The sequence below is a fragment of the Canis lupus genome, chromosome 35 (genome assembly GCF_048164855.1).
Source record: "Canis lupus baileyi chromosome 35, mCanLup2.hap1, whole genome shotgun sequence".
NCBI classification, from domain to species: Eukaryota; Metazoa; Chordata; class Mammalia; order Carnivora; family Canidae; genus Canis; species Canis lupus.
Genome location: NC_132872.1, coordinates 19,294,952 through 19,310,462, shown reverse-complemented (window position 1 = coordinate 19,310,462; position 15,511 = coordinate 19,294,952). Strand labels below are relative to the sequence as shown.

General features: G+C 36.6%; 1 long non-coding RNA gene across 15 annotated transcripts in view; it reads right to left on the bottom strand.

The window, feature by feature from the left end:
• Positions 1 to 15,511, bottom strand: part of LOC140624701 (uncharacterized) — a 360,972-nt gene that overhangs the window by 214,446 nt on the left and 131,015 nt on the right. For 14 of the 15 annotated variants that reach the window (XR_012024165.1, XR_012024173.1, XR_012024164.1 and 11 more), the window contains exons 3-4: positions 13,228 to 13,294; positions 10,266 to 10,387 (exon numbers count right to left, since the gene is read on the bottom strand). This is a non-coding gene — a long non-coding RNA (uncharacterized lncRNA). The remainder of the gene's footprint in view (positions 1 to 10,265; positions 10,388 to 13,227; positions 13,295 to 15,511) is intronic. The other variant, XR_012024167.1, reaches the window with a different exon arrangement.

The following is a 15,511-nucleotide window of genomic DNA, read 5'->3' as shown; positions in this document are numbered from 1 at the left end:
TTTGCCAAAGATTCAGATATCATTTGATACAAATATTCAATTATATTTATGAAATGCAGAAGTAGAGAGATTGGTTTCTGTTTTCTTTACATCTTTGGTTGTTTGGTTTTGTTTGTGGATTTTTTGCCCTTAGGATAGTTTGATGTGTGTGTGTTTGCTGTCTTTCTTTGGTTAATAAAATGAAATCCAATATTAGATTTGTATTATTCACAGTCCTGCTAAGTAAAAAGTCACATTTTCATCAGGATATAGGAAGCTTAATAGAACATGACCCCTAATAAAATAATAAAATAAGATGATGGGGCTTTAATAATTATATGTTCACTTTTAGAGTGGCAGCCAAGACTGTTTTCATGGTGAGGCATTACTAATGCCACTATTCATCTTTCTGTCCTAATTCTCTGTAAATTCATATTTGAAAAGCCTCAATCATCTAATGAAATCATTTGGAAATTATTTATTAAAATGCATAGTTTTCCACAAAACACTCTGGTTTTCCCTTTCATACTGTCAATAGAAATCTGTTCTCCACCAGGGTTTAATGTACATCAGTGAATAGCTCCGGAGACAATTCTTTGCCCTTTGGACAATTTTTCATAGTAGAGGGCAGTGCTGTTTGAATTTAAATGACACTGCACTTGAGACCAACAGTAATAAGCAAGCTCTACTAGACTTCCATTACTTTTTTTTATTATTATCTGAATATAATCATAAGCATTTGATGCTAGCTTCCACAGCCTTCATGTGAATTATAAATATCACATTTAAGTTTCTCTTTAGAAGAGAAACAAGATTTCTGCTGTGGATGAAGAAGTGAATACAGTGAAATAACATGATCTGTTTACCAAATGTGCTTGCCATCGGAAGAAAGAAAATGCCTAGAAAATGGGGATTGGCTTGACAACTCATTATTAAAAAATAAAATAAAATCCTTGTCTACACCATGGGATGCATTTCTGAATACAGAATTAACCTATTAGCCCACTGTCAAAATAAAGCTTCCATCTGAATGCCCAATTACCTATTCAAAAGACCCCCACAAATCATTTGGGCAAAGGCCTTTATGAAAGACCCGCCTGAAGGTCAGCAGTGGATGTCTATGATGCAAGAAGGGTGAAAAACATACAGAGTTCAAAACACCATCCTTTTTATTTCTCAACTCCAAACAAAAGAACCTTTTTAATCTACAATTAACCTCATATATATTTCAACACAGGTATATCTCGGAGATGTTGTGGGTTTGGTTCTAGACTACCATGGTTAAGAAATATCACAAGAGAGTCATGTGAATTTTTTGGTTTCCCAGTGCATATAAAAGTTATGTTTATACTATACTGTAGCCAATTAAGTATGCAAGAGCATTATTTCTAAAAAAAATACAGATACTTTAATTAAAAAATACTTTGTTGCTAAAAATGCTAACCATCATCTAAGCTTTTAGCGAGTTGTAATCATTAATCACAGATCATCATAACATATATAATAATAATGAAAAAGTTTGAAATAATATGAAACCTACAAAAATATGATACAGAGACACAGGGTGAGCAAATGCTGTTGGAAAAACAGTACAGACTCACTCAACACAAGGTTGCCAAAAACCTTCAATTTGTACAAAATGCAATATCTGCAAAACACAATGAAATGAAACACAATAAAATAAGGTATGTCTATAGATTTTAATTACAACGGTGGAATTGGATAAAGACGATGTCTACCACCAACAGAATTTACTCTCTCTCTCTCTCTCTCTCTCTAAGCCCTAAGAAATCCTACCAGCAAAGCAAAATAAGTCAAGGGTAGATAAATAACCCACTCTAAAGTAGATTGCTCCAGATTTAGGTGATTGTCCAAGCCCTGATATCACTGCTTGCTTTATGCATATGGCCCATTAGTCTCTGTGCTAGGTGAATTTTTGGTGATGCAACTATTTCAGTAATGATAGCTCTGACTATGCCCCCTGCTTACCTGATTTTATGTATGCATATATGCATAAGCATGACATCGAAAAAATGTATTTAAGTAAAGGTTATCAGCCTTTAAGAATTATAATGAAGCTACCAGGTAAAGAAAAGGTCATAACTTGCATGTTACATAAAAATAATGCAAAATTTCTCTTTCTTGAGGCACTATCTTAAATCACTTCTGTTCTGCGAAGACTTTAATTCAGTGTAGCGAAAATACTCTTCAGTTCCCCTAAAGCTTCCATTTTACCTGAATTGAACTTCAACCTGCCTGCTTTCATTTTATTTCACAGTCACTCAAACACTAAGGGAAATGTGAGAATCAATTTCAAAAGAAGTATACACCTCAGTGACATTAATAATGATGTACAGGAGTTCCATTTCATCTTAAATTGACCAAGACAGCATTCAGGCCAGAAGATCACGAGATCATGAGCAAATGGATAGTTTCCCACATATACATGACTGAATGATCAATACTTGTATAAGAAAATTGGTACTACCTTTGCAAAATTTGATGAAGTCTATTATATAGTTAAAATATCAAGCCCAAGAATCAAATTTTCTCTGTTCAGATCTTGAGTTTGCCATTTGCTTATTCGGTGAAACTGGGAATCTAAGTCTCAACTCTTTACCACAAAATGAGAAAAACAATAGTGCCTATTTCAAATGGTAATTGACGGTTGTGAAATAATTTCAGTTGACTAGTTGTGATAGAAACCATAAGGTCCTCATGTTCTTAGCATACTGCCTGACAAAACAGTGAGCATGTGTTAAGTGTTAATTCTTATAAAACAGTTATATTGTGAACTAGACAAATTTCAGATATTTTAACCAATGTCTTTGTTCTGTTCTTCCAGGTATCACCTCTATTGTGTTCAATCTTCTAAGTTCCTTTTTTAAAACTAATTGATGTTAAGTGTAATCAAGTTTCAGTGAAATACATAGGTGTGAGTTAGGATATTTTATGTTCTAACCTAACCTAGAAGTTGTCAAATGGTTTTCTACAAATGGAAAAATTGTAAATATTTTAGGCTTTGAGAGTCACATGGTCTTTGTTGCAATCAGTTCTCCTCTGTAGGGCAGAAGTAGCCTTAGATAATACAGATGAATAGGTATGGCTATGTTCATCTAAAAGTTAGTTTATATAAACTGATATTTGAATTTCATATGATTTTCATGTGTCACAAAACATTACTTATATTTTGATTTTCTTTTCTACCATTTAAAAAGTTAAAAAAAAAAAAAAGAAAAAAGAATTGCACTGAGCTGTGCCACCTTAAGTAGGATCTTTGTCCAGTCACATAGATCAATGGAAAAGAATTGAAAACCCAGAAATGGATGCATAACTCTATGGTCAACTAATCTTTGACAAAGCAGGAAGCAATATCCAATGGGAAAATGTCTCTTCAACAAATGGTGTTTGGGGGATCACTGGGTGGCTTAATGCTTTAGCCCCTGCCTTCGGCTCAGGGCATGATCCTGGGGTCCTGGGATCAAATCCCACATTGGGCTTCCTGCATGGAGCCTGCTTCTTCCTCTGCCTGTGTCTCTACCCACCCACCCCCCTCTCTATCTGTGTGTGTGTGTGTGTGTGTGTGTGTGACTCTCATGAATAAATGAATAAAATCTTTAAAAAATGGTGTTGGGAAAACTGGACAGCAACATACAGAAGAATGAAACTGGACACTTTCTTACACCATACACAAAAATAAATTCAAAATGTATAAAAGACTTAATGTAAGGAAATCATCAAAATCCTAGAGAACACAGCAGCAACCTCTTTGAGATAGTAACTTCTTACTAGACATGTCACCAGAGGCAAAGGAAAAAGCAAAAAAGGAACTATTAGGACTTCATATCTTCTGCACAACAAAGGAAATAATCAACAAAACTAAAAGGCAACCTTTAGAATGGGAGAAGATATTTGCTAATGACATATCTGATAAAGGGTTAGTATCCAAAATCTATAAATAACTTATCAAAATTCAACATCCAAAAAATAAATAATACAGTTAAGAAATGGGCAGAAGACATGAACAGACGTTTTTTTTAAAGAAGACATACAGATGGCTAAGAGACACATGAAAAGATGCTAATATCACTTATGAATGAGAGTAGGGAAATACAGATCAAAACCATAATGATATATCACCTCACACCTTTGGAATGGCTAAAATTAACAGCATAGGAAACAATAGATGTTGGTGAGGATGTGAAGAAAAGGGAATCCTCTTACACTATTGGTGAGAATGAAAACTGGTACAGCTACTCTGGAAAATGGTGTAGAGGTTCCTCAAAAAGTTAAAAATAGAATTACCCTATAATCTAGCAATTGCAATAGTAGGTATTTACCCAAAGAATACAAAAATACTGATTCAAAGGGACACATGTACTCCGACATTTATAGCAGCATTATCTACAATACCAAATTATGGAAAGAGCCCAAACATCCATTGACTGATGAATGGATAAAGAAGTAACATATATATGTACAATGGAATATTACTCAGCCATCAAAAAGAATGAAATCTTGCCATTTGCAACAACATGGATGGTGCTAGAGTGTATTATGCTAAGAAAAATAAGTCAGTCAAAGAAAGACAAATACCCTATGATTTACTCACATGCAGAATCTAAGAAACAAAACAGATGTAGAGGAAGAAGAAGGGAGAGAGGGAGACAAATCATAAGAGACTCTTAACTATGGAGAACAAACTGGGTTGCTCTAGGGGAGGTGGGAAAGGGATGAGCTAAATGGATGATGACTATTAAGGAGGGCACTTGTGATGAGCAGTGGGTGAATGATGTATCACGAAATTCTACACTTGAAACCAATATTACACTATATGTTAACTAACTAGAATTTAAATAAAAATCTAAAACAACAACAAAAAACAAATATAGTCTTAGTTTTTAGTTTTGTTGGCCATATACAATACATAAATTGAAGATGAACAGTGTTTAGGCCTCAAGCTATAGTTTATCTAACTCTGTTTTAATCCACTATTTCTACTAAGACTGTTTAAATGCTATATCTTGTATTTAAAGAGAAATTATACATAAATTTTTCAAAATTCTTGACTATTTAATAGTCAAACTAATGAAAATTTGTTAGTAGTCTAATATTTAATATTAACAGTCCTAAGAGTGAAGAATGTTAGGAATTCTGAACACAATTTGGTACAATCCTTAACTTTATTTTTTTGTTTGTTTTTTTGTTTTGTTTAACTTCATCTCTGTTTAAATATAGAAATAAAGTAAAGGGCACTTTCAGACATTGCTACTGAAATTGTTCACTCTTAGAAAGAGAATATAAACCAGCTTACCTGATCCATTTAATAAGATATCAACTCTGGAGTTGTCCAGTGACAAGACCATTGGAAGACATAAAGGAGGCTAGATAGTTGGAAAGAAAAAAGTTCTTCCCAGAGGTGACCTCTAATCTTGCGATAGGAAAAAGGATTGGATGTGGTTTGGATAATCAAATTGGATATTTCAACTGTGGTATCAACATTGCCTGGGCAATAACTTGTATGGCTTTTTGAGAATATGGATTGTTCCAGGTAGAAAAATAAAAAAGGAACAGATCATCCAATGAATAAAAGGACTCTATCACTATACATCTCTGCTCTATGAAAAATCTTTTGAAGATTCTATTAGAATATTAAATACCATCTGAACTTATGTAGTTTTGGGGCTCCTTAACATGGAGAATGAAAAAAGAAGATGAAGATATAAGAGGGGAAGAAAATGGAAGACAGGTCAATGTAAATGGGGTTTATAAGTTTATATTTGGAATTTCCAGAACTTGATTATCATTAAGACCATTCAAGAATTTAGTCTCTGTTGCATTAACTTGGAAGAGGTTCAAGTTTAGAATACAGATGAATTGCTTAGAACATTCATAGTTCACTAAAATACACATGGGCAAACTACAACCCAGGAGCTAACTCATCTCACCTCTTGTTTTTGTAAATGAAGTTTACTGGAAGACAGCCATGCTTATCCATTTATGTATTAGCTATGATTATTTTTGTGCTTAAATGGCAGAGTTGATTAGTTGTAACAGAGACCCTATGGTCTGCAAAGCTAAACTATTTACTGTCTGGTTCTTTACAAAAAATGTTTGTAGACCCCTACCCTAAAATCTTACTGTTCCAGGTGTGTTCTGAAGACCAATAGCATCAGTATCACAAGAAAAAATGGTTAGAAATGCAAAATCGCATGTCCCACTTCAAATCTACTGGATCAGAATCTACATTTTATCAAGATCCCCAAATGACAATGACATCAATGACTGAAAAGCACTGCCCTAAAATAATTTCCTTTTGTTGAAATGTACATGAAACATGGAGGTTTAGGAGGAAATGATATTTACCATTTGTGAAGATTATCATTTCTGGCATCCATTTATGAAGACTATATTCTCATTGCTCTCCCAACTGGTTTAAACCTTGGTATTCATAAAAGTTACATCTCATAATCCACATCCAAACTTCTGATGTGAAGATTATTATATTAAGAGGTCAAAACAAAGGCTGAAATATTTATAGCAACAGAATATTCTGATAACTCAGAAATCACAATCTCTATGAGTCTTGAAAGAAGGTCTCCTTTCAGTTACCAATAGGCAACGAATGTACTACAACCAGCATGTGGGTTCACATTCAGAAACTAATTTAAATGCTGTTCAACTACAATAATATTTTTTAAAACTGTTTACAGTTTTGTAGTTTAATCAATCTGAAGAGTTTTATTTTTATACTTCAGTCTCTTAATCAGACGTAAAGACAGAGCTTGCATCTCATCAGCACAAGTACACGTTAAAAAGGAAAACACAGAAATGCACTTTTCTTGGCTGATGGACATGTAGCTCTATTTAATAGATACTTTATATTTAGTATTTTATTATTGAGCTTAGTTCAGTATAAATGCACATTTTCAATGTCATGAATACATGGCATGAATGATGTGACAAGCAATTTGCATTTATATAGCACCTTTCAAAGGTTTAGGAACGCAAAGCAAAGCATAAATGCTTGTGTAACTTTGCAATTAAGAATTCACTTCTAATTACTCCTACTTAAATGTGCAGTCTCTTTTTAATCACAACATTTTTACACCTGTGGTTAAGTGCTCTGACAGAGCGTTAGCCTTATCTCCAAAGCATGCAAATTGCATGACTGGGTTTTGTAATAAAAGCTACATTTGCCAGAGGGAAAATGATCACAGACATGTAATGCCAATAACAATATTAAAAACATAACTAAATTTCAAAGCATCATTCTCTTAGGTTATATACTCATTCAAATCAACACACACTCGCACACACACAAACACACACAAATGCATGTTCAGCTCTGGAGCACGCACAAGTTTTTGGCCCAGATATACTTCTGCTATCACCAGGAAGTTAAGAGATGAGATCTGAAAACCAGCTTGTAAACGTACGCTTGCCTGTAGTAAATCTTTAGCTACCAGAGCTACAATTGCTAGCATGTGTGAGATTCCTCGTTTTCTTGTATAACCAAGGGACTAGTAAATAATATGATGTTTTTAAAAAATGATATCCTGCTACTAGGGGAAAGCACAATTCGGCTGCAACATATGGTTCTGGAGGGCTACAGCCTCGTAAATGGGGCTGAGGAAAGAAAAGCAATTCTGGGAAGGTGGTTGTAGCTAAAGAGAAGGCCCTGGTGACAACCATCTACATAACTGACTGCAGTAAAGCATGAAGCTCCATTTTCCAAAGCTGATTAGAAAGAAGATTTATTAAGGACCTATGATGATCTGGGGACCAGTGTAACACAAATAGACAAGGCATGGTTCCTGCACCTTGAAAGGCTGCCAAGAGGCAGCAGAGCTGGGTGGACCCAGAAGCAAATACATTCCAAAATTCACAGTCAGTCATGAAAACCTAAAGAAATCAGAAGTTCTTGAATTTTTCAATAAAATAGCATCAGTTGTCTGAAAAATAATTTTTTTAATTTTATGGGTTTTTTTTAACGATTTACTTATTTATTTATTCAGAGAGAGCGAGAGAGAGGCAGAGACACAAGCAGAGGGAGAAGCAGGCTCCATGCAGGAAGCCCGATGTGGGACCCGATCCCAGATCTCCAGGATCACACCCCAGGCTGCAGGCGGCACTAAACCGCTGCGCCACCTGGGCTGCCCTCTGAAAAATAATTTTAAAACAGGCTGTCCAGCTTAAAAATAAATATTGAGTCCTTCCTAGATGCCAGATATTGTGCTCATCTGATGATGAAAGTGATAACAATCACAGCAATAATAACAACAGCAATAATAATAAAGATGATCATAAAGGAGTGTTGGAGAAACCACATAACACTTCCTGAATTGAGGAAAGTCTCAGGATAGAGGGCAGGGGAGAAATAACTAAACACTATAATGTATACTTTTGTAATCTTGTGTGCAGTGCTCTGAGAGCAGAGAACAGTGAATATTTACTTCTCCTAGTCTTTGGGAAAGACTCCAGGAAGACAAGGACAGTTCAGGAGGACTGTGAAATGCCAGTAGGAGTCTGCCAACACAAGGTTGGTGGGAGAAAGAGGATTATCAGGGAGGAGGAACATTTAAATTCGAATATTCACACAAATTCTTTGCGTGACCCTTGACCTCATACCTAAGCATGACTATAACAGCATGTTAATCAGGAGTATAGTCTCAAAAGTCAAATTGTCTCTATTCATGTCTAACTGTGTGACTTTGGACAAGTTACTTAGCCTGCCTGTCTCAGTTTCCCCATCTGCAAAGTGGGGAAAAGATCCTCATCTGAGGATCATTGTAAGAACTGAATAGTACTTAATATTAAGTATTTAGAATTTTGACATATGACTAACGTTTAGTAAATATCAGCTGTTGGTTCGGTTTGACTTCTGTGTCTTTTTTAGGTAAAGCTAGAGCCATTACCAGTATATGGTGAACAAAACAGCAAAATAATCATCCTCTGCCGCTGCTCCAGTCCCAGTATGTTAGGAAGCCTGTCTGTTGCTGGTTTCTGGAGGGCAAGATGTTGGTGCTACTGTGTGAAAAATAAAGCATCATACCCTTTAAGTCTGCTTCTTTCCCACTCACATTCCCCATTAGACTTCTCTCGTCTTTACAATTATCCAATGAGGAAAGTAGTGTTATTATCTCCACTTTACAAATGAGGGCTGAGGCTTAGAGAGAAAATAATTCAGCAAGTTCAAGAGCCGCTTACTTGTGAAGCCATGATTAAAATTTAGGGTGTTTTAACTGGGGAAACCAATTACTAACCACTTTACTGAAATGTCCTAAGATAGAGTTTCATCCAGACTAATCACCCCTCAAGGACTGAAGCATCAAAGGAGCCCAGATTCCATTTCCAGGAGGGGTTGAAAGGGGGGTGTCTAGGAATTCTGAAAGCCTCCCCTAACTAAAATCCTAAAATGCTGGATTGAAAAACATATTGGTGAACTTGTCACCAAAGGAAGGAATCTGCAGAGAGCAAAAAGTATGTGAAAGCAGGGATACTCAGAGATAAATGATCCATGAAAAGAGTTTTCAACAAGAAAATTTCTATTGACTCTTGGGGACTTTGAGTTACTATTTCGATGGCTACATAGTGCAGGTGACAGAGGTAAAGACTAAAGTTCACTAAACATGAGTAGCCTAAAAAAAAAAAAAAAAAACATGAGTAGCCTAAGAAATGATTTCTACATATAACTAAGACCCTTAAAAGGAATCAGGAAAGGGGATCCCTGGGTGGCTCAGCGGTTTAGTGCCCGCCTTTGGCCCAGGGTGTGATCCTGGAGACCTGGGATCGAGTCCCGCATCCGGCTCCCTGCATGGAGCCTGCTTCTCCCTCTGCCTGTGTCTCTGCCTCTCTCTCTCTCTCTCTCTCTCTCTCTCTCTCCCCCTGTGTGTGTGTCTCTCATGAATAAATAAATAAAATCTTAAAAAAAAAAAAGGAATCAGGAAAGAAATAAGAGGAAGAGGAGCCCATCTGCCATGGCTATGACATCACTCTATAATCCACAGCACCTCATTCTCACTGCAATGATCTCTTTCCATCTTATTTTTGTTAATTGCAGATATACCTCAGAGATACGATGGGTCATGTTCCAGACCATGGCAACAAAGTGAATATCAAAAGAAAGGCAGTCAAACAAAAGTTTTGGTTTCCTAGTGCATGAAAGAGTTATGTTTACCTTCCACTGTAGTCTGTTCAGTGTTCAACAACATTATGTCTTGAAAAACAATGTAGATACCCTAATTAAAAATTACTTTATAACTGAAAAATGGCCTTTTTATTACCATCATCTGGCCTTTCAGTAAATCATAATCTTTTTGTTTGCAGAGGGTCTTTGCCTTGATGTTGATGGCTGTTGACTGATCAGGGTGGCAGTTGTTGAAGGCTGAAGTGGTTGTGGCGATTTCTGAAAATAAAACAACAATAAAGTTTGCCGCATCAATTGACTCTTGCTTTCACAAACAATTTCTCTGTACCACGTGATGCTGTTCGATAGCATTTTACCCACAGTAGAACTTCTTTCAAAATTGGAGGCAATCCTCTCAAACCCTGCTGCTGCTTTATCAACCAAGTTTATGAACTATTCCAAATCCTTTGTCATTTCAATTATCTTCACAGCATCTTCACCAGGAGCACTTTCCCATCTCAAGAAACCACTTTCTTTTCTCATCCATAGGAAGCATCTCTTCAACCATGGATTTTTATCATGGTGTTGAGGCAGTTCAGTCACGTCTTTTTTTTTTTTTTTTAAGATTTATTTATTTACTGAGAGAAAGAGAGGAGGATGGGGAGAGGAAGAGGGAGAGAGAATCTTCAGCAGACTCCGCACTGAGCAAGGAGGCCAAAATGGGCTCGCATGATCCCCAAATCATGACCTGAGCTGAAATCAAGAGTCAAATGCTTAACCAACTGAGTCACCCAGGCACTCTAGTTCAGTCACATTTTTTAGGCTCCACTTCTAATTCTAGTCTTCTTGCTGTTTTCACCACATCTCCAGTTATTTCCTCCACTGAAATCTTGAATCCATGAAAATTATCCATGAGGGATCAAATTCTTCCAAACTCCTATTCTTGTTGATATTTTGACATTATCTCATGAATCATGAATGTTCTTAATGGTATCTGAAATGGTGAACCTTTTGCAGAAGGTTTTCATTGACTTTGCCCAGATCCATCAGAGGAATCACAATCTATGGCAGCTAAGGCTTTAGGAAACGTGTTTCTTAAATAGTAAGAATTGAAAGGTGAAAATACTTGATCAGGCTTCAGGATGGATGTTGCGTTGGCAGGCACGAAAGCAATGTTAATCTCATTGTCCATCTCCATCAAAGCACTTGCATGACCAGATGCATCAACAATGAGCAGTTACTTTTTAAAAATAATCTTTTTTTTTTTTCTGAGCAGTAGGTTCCAACGGTGGGCTGAAAGTATTCAGTAAACCATGTTTTAAACAGCTGTGCTTCATCCAGGCTTTGTTGTTCCATTTCTAGAGCACCGAAAAAGTAGATTTAGCATAATTCTTAAGGGCTGTAGATTTTCAGAATGGGAAATGAGCACTGGCTTCAACCTAAGTCACCAGCTGCCTTAGCCCCTAACAAGAGAATCAGCTTGTCCTTTGAAGCCAGGCACTGACTTCTCCTCCCTCACTATGAAAGTCCTAGATGTCATCTTCTTCTAACAGAGGCCATTTTATCTCCATTGAGGGTAGTCACCTTCATTAATTATCTTCTGGATAACTTGCTGCAGCTTCTACATCAATTAGCACTTGCTGCTTCACATGGTACTTTTATGTTACAGAGATGGCTTCTTTCCTTGAACCTCATGACCAACCTCTGCTGGCTTCATACGGTTTCCTGCAGCTTCCCTGCCTCTTTCAGCCTTCCTAGAATTGAAGAGAGTTAGGGCCTTGCTCTGGATTAGGCTACTTGGCTGTTTGGTTCAGAGGCCTAGTGCTCAGCCTATGTTGTCTTTCAACATGCCTTCCTCATTCAGCTTAATTATTTCTAGCTTTTGATTTAGAGGAAGAGATGTGTGACTCTTTCGTTTGAACACTTAGCAGCCATTGTAGGGTTACTAATTGGCCTAATTTCAATATTATTGTGTCTCAGGGAATAGGGAGCCTGAGGAGAGGGACAGAGGCAGGGGAATAGTCAGAACATATACAACATTTACCGATAGGTTTGCCATCTTACGTGGGCACAGCCCGTGGCCGCCTAAAATGGTTATATAGTAACATCAAATCACGGATCAGTCATCATAAAAAGTATAATAATAATGAAAATGTTTGAAAATCATGAGCATTACCAAAATGTGACCCAGACATGCACAGAGCCAATGCTATTGGGGAAAAATGCACTGATAGACTCGCTTGATCACGGGGTTATCACAAAACTTCAATTTGTAAAAAAAAAAAAAAATGCAGTATCTTCAAATTGCAATAAAGCAAAGAGCAATAAAACAAGGTATGCCTCATATGTCAATTAAATCTCAATGAAGCTAAAAAAAAATCTCAATAAAGCTGGAAAAAATCCCCACAAAACATAAGTTAAAAACGTAATACGATATGCTGGATGGCAATTATCAGATGTGTCCCAGACACCAATCGAGAAGCTGCCAAGACAGGGTCGATGGTGAAGATATGCTCTTTCCCTTTGTCCCTGAGAATGTAGATCTCATGGCAATCAAAGTCACACAGCAAAAGAAATCTATTCAATTAATTACAAAGGGATACTAAGGTATATCAGAGCCCGAAGCCCAGAGATGCACATACAAACCTAGAGGCATTGAAATATCACATCTATTTCAGATGGTCACCGGAAAAAAATAATACATATACTAATGAATAAACAGCTGGTAGATTTTGAGAGTAAACTATCGCTCTGTGACTATAAAGTAACTCTGAAACAGACACTGTCTTCCAGTATTTCATAGGACAAAAGAAAAAAATTGTGTCTAAAACTCTACATCCATAGAAAACCTTCCCTTCAACTATGATTTCTATCTTTCTTTCATACATTTATAAAATATATGTTACCACTGTCCAGAAATGAATGAGTTATAAAGGTTTTTGCTCCAAAGATATAATTGAGCTTCACATAAGACTTGACTCATTCATTTAAAAATTTTTTTTCATTCAAACTTAAAACTACTGAAATTATTGATGGTGGCTCTCTCAGAAGGAAGATGTCAGAAAGAAACCAGAAAAAAAAAAAAAAAAAAAGAAACCTAGTGTCTCTGAGACTCCTACCTGATGGGTAATTGAGTTGCAAACCCTTTAGCTATGCTGTTATCATTCCAGCGAATTCAGTCTGCATCTGTGAGTGGAGAAGAGCCTTTGTCAGATATAGTTTCAAAGACCTCAGACCAAATATATGTAATTATTTTCTATCCCCTGAACATTTTTTCTTAGAAGGAAGTAATAACCAAATGCCTAAGAAAAAGACCCAGGTAAAAAGAAATCCATTTCATGTTCCAATTATCCAGGTTGAAGAAGAAAGTATAACTTTTAAATTACATGTGATAGAGCAATACTTCTGTTATAAGAAACGAAATATCAAGTATAAGGAGGACTTTCATTAACTGAAATAACAAAGGTGGTTTTATTCCCTATTACTCTATTATTCCCTATATATAAATGAATATATATGAATATGTGTCGAGCATATATGAAGACATATGTATGTATATATAAACATGCATGTAAGAGAGATTTTGGGTAGTACGAGGGGCTGCAAACAAGCGCTCCTAAAAACTCTTAATAAGTTTCTATGTTGATTCAAACCTGCTAGTATATATTTGTAGAGCAGTCCATGACTTGAATTCTTTTTCCATGTGTTGGGTGTCAGTTGTGAGTCACCATCTCTGTTTACAAGGTGGCTTTAAGCAAGTGTCTCACTTACAAGCACACTCTACTCATATGCAAGCGTTCAGCATTCCTCTCCTCAGTCGTATAAAAAAAAAAAAAAAGTACTTATCCGAAGATGAATTTCCATTCAGCTTGAAATGCTTTGCTGTTTCTCACTTCCCTCGTTAGTGCCAAGTGATTGGCAAGTTACCCTCCAGACAGGGCACCGTCTTCTATGTGTCGATTTAGGACTAAGTGCCCAATAAAGCATAGCCAAAAGGAAATATATAAATCTGTTTTGAAATTCAATAAATTTATAAGCCATGCTACTCACCAAGGCCTGTGGGAGCATATACATCATAAAACACCACTGTAAAGCTATAAATATTTCAAGCAGTTAGTAACGGCTGAAAGCACATCCCTGAAAGCCTGGTTAAAGATGGGCAATGCACGATGCCCTAGTCAGAGCTGGTGCAAGGTCCTTCCAGCAGTCTGTTTTTCTAGGCAAATGAAAAGGCACAGCCCCAGCTGGCACCTAAGGCTCCTTTATTTCAGGTCGCAGAGGTGCTGAAATTGTCTCAAGTTCAAGCCCGGTTCTGTTGATTGCCTCTCATCATCTTTCCTTCTGCCCACCCACTCTGTGGGTTCTGTTTCACACCAGCTCACATACAAGCAAGAAATGAGCTGTGCGGGCGATGGGGTAGGAGAGCTGAGGTTGGCACATGGAACAACTGGCCCGCCGTTGCCTTGGGTTACTGTGTCTGGGCCTTGGCTTTCCATCTGCAGAAACCCCATTCAACCCCCTTTTTATTCCTGGATACCATTGTGTTTTATTTCACTAATATATCCTCTCTGTTTTTTTTGTTTTTTAAGATTTTATTTATTCATGAGAGACACACAGAGAGAGAGAAAGAGAGGGAGGGAGGCAGAGACAGAGGCAGAGGGAGAAGCAGGCTCCACGCAGGGAGCTGGAGGTGGGACTCAATCTGGGGACTCCAGGATCAGGCCCTGGGCTGAAAGCAGGTGCTAAACCACTGAACCACCCAGGGATCCCATTCTCTCTGTATTTTTTTTTCCTGCTGCCATATTTGGATATAGATATAGACTGTATCCTAATATGGGCATTTTTGGGTTTAGCTGCTTTCTATGAGTATACAGTATTTAACACATCAAATATTTTATCATGACTGAAAAGATCAAAGCTCAGGTCATGGTAGTTTTGTAAATTTTGTCCATTCTCCCATCACTGATTTGAAAGTTATATATTTTCCTTTAGCACATTATTCTAGCGTCATTTAGCCTATCAATGCCTTTTGGGGGCTTTTCTAAATATTTTGGTACACATTCAACAAAATCTAAAGTAAAGTATTTTACTTTATTTTCTCTCTGAGTAAAACAAACCTCTGACAGCATTTTAACTTCATTTAATCCCTCCCACTGTACACATCATTTTGGTCAAATATTTTTTTACCCCACAAATTATATATTATTGTTTTATATCATTATTGTTTGTTAAGATTTAATCAAATAAATATTGTGATATTTATTCATTATTATTCATTCTTGAATCTTGCACCTTCTTTCTGATATCTTTTTCCAAAAGCACCCCCTTTAGAAATGACTCTAGTGAAAGTTTTCTGGTGGAAAACTCTAATTTTGTCTAAATATATTATAAAAATTATATATT